Below are 4,609 nucleotides of genomic sequence, written 5' to 3' on the forward strand. Positions count from 1 at the left end.
GGTATGCATGTGGACCCTTTATAGCTTATAAGGGAATATTTTGTAATTTTGGCTCGTTGAGGGCATAAATGTGATTATATGTGATAAATTGTTGAGACCACATTATTATGTGGATATATTTGCAGTATCTGGCTCGAGACGGTCCTAGTGAGCGAATTAGCGAAATAGTCACGACGGGGTTTAATACTCCGCTCGGGGGAGCCTAGGGGTATTTTTGGGAATTTCGAGGATACTTTGGGGATTTATTCTATAAGGAATAAATATTTGGTACTTAATTGGATGACGGGATTAAGTGGATAAATATTAGGAACAGTTGAGGAATTAGCGGGAATTAGGAGCGGAATGACCATTTTACCCTTAGAGCAATTAAAGGGCTAAGTAATACAAGGGACGGCATTTTAGTCACTGTATTAGTTAAGGATAATATCAGCTAAAGTCTTAGAAGATGTCTGAACCCACTAGTTCTCCACTAGACTCAAAGGAAGCCTCACACTCTCTCTCCCTCCCTTTCTTCTATACGATTTTCCCCATATCCCTCTCTCTCCTTGAAAGAATTTGGATGAGTTAAAGCTTTCACTACAAGAAAAATGCTTTTAATAACACCAAAAATGTGTTATCAAAACATACGATAACACTTTCTGATGTGTTAAGACCGACTATGTTATCTTAGGTCAGGGTATTTTACATAACATTTTATCAGTGTTATACAGATGTGTTATTGTACTGTCAACGATAACACAATTTCTGTGTTATTTTAATATATAGATAAGTGTTTAATTATGTTATTTATAGTCGGTTATATAACACTTTTTTTGTGTTATACTACACTTTAGTATAACACTTTTTTTGTGTTATACTACACTTTAGTATAACATTTTTTTTTGTGTTATACTACACTTTAGTATAACACATTTTTTGTGTTATACTATACTTTAGTATAACACATTTTTTGTGTTATACTACACTTTAGTATAACACATTTTTTGTGTTATACTACACTTTAGTATAACACATTTTTTGTGTTATATTAGCTTAGAGAAACATAATCTTTTTTTACTTAGACAAAACTAGGAAAACAAATATGAAAGTTGAAGCCAAATAAGGTAACATAAATAGATTTTTATTAATTACTCAAATGTAATTACAATATTTAGTCTACTAGTCTAGGCTTAAGAAATCATATTACAACATAATTTATGCCCAATTCAGATTCCTTTATCACTAAATACAAAACAAGAAATGTATACAAAAATTAGTGAAATACATTCTTCCATTCTAAAGGCCTCAACTACAAATGTTGTCAAGAATTGCTCCAAATAAATCATCTCAATATACCTGCACATTGTAAAAAAAAAGTCCTTTTATTATTAAGAACATAAGACTTAAGCTAGTTTCCACCTGTAAGCATATAAAGTTTAAATTAAATTTGTAATAACTCCAAAACTTGACGAAATAGCAGGGTATAGCAAGATGTATAACCATGAAAAACAACGACTGAAGCAACAAAACATGCAACTTAAAACAGGGCTTGTGAAATGTATCAAGATAACAAATATATCATTCTCAATGATCAAAAAAGTATGAGAGGAAGAATTGATTCCAGAACTCTAAATTCTGTCAATATATCCCCCAAAAAATTAAAGAATAAAAACAGAATCACACTTTGACTTCTTATACAACAAAATCATAAAGAAAAACAATAAAATAAAAAATCAAACATGGCAAGAATCGATGTTTTGATGAGACGGTTTCTGGCATGTCTTAAATTTCTGTTTCCTGTTTGTGTTCTAAACTCTTGGCTTTAGTGTCAAGTTTATGATTTTTGAAGAAAAGGTCTATATATGATATAGAAGAACTCAATCATACTTTATGCTTAATCATTCAACTTTAGTTGCAAGCCAGAAGCAAAAGAAAATCTATTTCATTTTCTGCCATCTGTTTCTTGCATGCATAACGTTATGTGCTATACTAATTTAGGCATATAAGGTCTAGTACTAAGCTCAAAATTACTCTCAATAACTTAACTAAACTAACTGATTTAACTAAATTATATATATATAAGGTCTAGTGCTAAGATTAAAGTATGTGCTATACTTACTAATGGTGACTTTGTACTGTACATGCATTACAGTCTCAGACCCCAAATGAAACTCTAAAAGCTCTAAGCCAGAGTATAAACAGTCAACTAGAAAAAATTGAAGAAAGACATTTTCCCAAGTTAACAGTTAGAAAAAGAATATTAATTACATACCAGCCAGTTATCCATGAAGCAAATGGTGACCATTTTGGGCCAGCAAGCTTGGTACTCCAATAGTAGAGACCCCCAGAAGTAGAAGCAGAACAGAAGCTAGATACTAAAAATCAAACACAAAATTTTGAGTTTACTAAACATTGTTTATAATTAGTCATCCAACATAAAAGTTGAAAATTGCAGCAGTGAAAGAAGCTATAAAAATAGAGGAAACCAAAGCACATGCATATCTAGAATTATCAAAGGAAGTACAACATCAGAAGCAAACCTAAATGTACCATCAGAAGCAAGAGAAATGGTAGACATAACAACATCAATAAAACTAGAAGCAGAACAGAACAAGTCTGGCCATGCATATCTAGCTAATTACTACAACAAGCTATGAATTCAATTGTTCACATGCTTAATAGCCACTCTATCAGTACTCTTGCAGTACCCTCAAAACCAAAGTGTAGGAAGTCATAAGACTAATAAAAAATCTAAATAACAAAATCCACAAATTGAAAAACTGTACAGAAACCAAAAATAAAAAATCTTACTCAAGAAGCGATAATGAGAGGTTGGACTGTCCAAAAGAAGGCTGAATTATCTAAGTTCTATGATATTACTATGAAATGATTCTTAAAATATACATGGTTAAATTAACTAAAACTTATCATGGTTCTTATCATGCATTACTTTTATACAAAACCCCAGTACCTTAACAGAGGAAACCTGATCAATATTCGCAAGTACATCAATGGAGCATTCAAAAAGTTTGTGCATCGAGTCCTGCTCAAGTTCTTCCGTCTACAACAACAATTATCGAGTTTTAGTTTTGTAGTGATAACTGGATGTATAAATTTATAGCCTGCTAGTACTAGGATAGATCACCAAATACCTTATAACCAGCAGAAAGAGCATAAATAGCTCCAGGCAACAGCACAACCATGTGCTCATTTAAAATGGAAGACTCCTGCATGTAAACAAACCAGTTAATATAACAATGAAGTTAATATAAAGCAGTCAATCTTAAGGTTTGTAACAACAAAATCTATCAGGATAAAAAGCCAAATGTGTACCTCATTTAAAGAGGAAGAGCGCTAGGAACTTCTGCCAATTCACTATCATAAAGAGACGAGAACCATTGATGAGTCAAGAAAATGTGTATAAAATGCAGCAGACTTGAAAATTTCATAAACCTAAACTCTGCAAAATAATACAATAATACCAAAACAAATCACTCTACCCTGTTCGTTCTGTCAAGTTTTCGAAAAGTGAGAGGAGGGGTTTAGGTATCAGCAACTTACTCCCAATACTATAATCAGCTGCTCTTGCTGCCTGCAAAAGCATTAGAGGTGAAACATATAACACAAACAACAACTAAACTCGCAACCTGCAAACTCAAAGTTACATTCATTCAGCACAACTTAACATCTTTCATGAAAAAAAAACATGGAAAGTGCTCATAAATAGGTTTTCAATTTATATGCCAAAAAACAAACCTTTCGAGCAATCTTATATCTGGATAAAGTTGAAAAGTAAAGCATGTCTAGCATCAGAGATGGAAAAACTCAAAGCAGCTAAGAAAGAAGGTAATATCATATTAAGAATGAATTGGAAAAAAGTACCTTCCAAAGCTCTGAAGAAGCTCTTTCAGTTCTGACTTTGCTCATTTTCAGGCATAGTAATATTCCTTGAAAAAAAGAAAGACAAAAAAAAATTATAACTTAAATAATAATAATAATAAAGGACCCAAGTAATTTGTTTTGATCGTAAAAAGTATTCACCGCACCACAAAACAGAATAATCAAACAATAATTAGCATGCATTATGACTTGTTGAATTTCTGGATGACTGATTGTTATTACTGGTTATGTATTTGCTGTTATGGTTTTCTTATGGGGCATTGCTACGTGGTGCAGATAATGGCAAGGGTAAGCTGGACCAACCATGAGATGGAGAGCTCTAGGGGAGAGGTGTACATTGTCAGCTGCTCGTTCGCCACGGCCGAGAGATATTACAGGGACAAGGCCTAATTTTGTATTTTGCCATTAGATTAGCCACTGGTTGTATATAACTTTTGAGAATTGTAAATTTGTCTCTTAAACCCTACTTTTGGGATCCCATGTACCAAACGTCTATTTTAATGAAAATTTAACCGTTTATGTTCAAAATCTTTAAAACCTAACCTGGTAATTGATCATAGGATCACATTACTATTCAAACGACTTGATTAGCAAGTCTTGCACTATTTTAAAACATAATGTAACGGTCTTGGTTATCTAGAGCGTTACACCATATGTTGTCCCCAGAGCTCCGGCACGCTTCCTAGATCTCTGACTTAGCCGATTGCACCTAGCGTGTAGCCACCTCACC

At 33.0% G+C, this 4,609-nt stretch overlaps 1 long non-coding RNA gene across 1 annotated transcript; it reads right to left on the bottom strand.

Moving 5' to 3' along the window:
- Positions 1-1,104: 1,104 nt before the first annotated feature.
- LOC133800994 (uncharacterized) lies at positions 1,105-4,031 on the bottom strand. Its single transcript, XR_009876689.1, has 3 exons — positions 3,862-4,031; positions 2,252-2,354; positions 1,105-1,335 (listed from the first exon to the last, which is right to left on the bottom strand). It is a non-coding gene; the product is annotated as an uncharacterized LOC133800994 (long non-coding RNA).
- Between the last annotated feature and the right edge of the window lie 578 nt (positions 4,032-4,609).

This window comes from Humulus lupulus, chromosome 9 (assembly GCF_963169125.1).
Source record: "Humulus lupulus chromosome 9, drHumLupu1.1, whole genome shotgun sequence".
Lineage (NCBI taxonomy): Eukaryota > Viridiplantae > Streptophyta > Magnoliopsida > Rosales > Cannabaceae > Humulus > Humulus lupulus.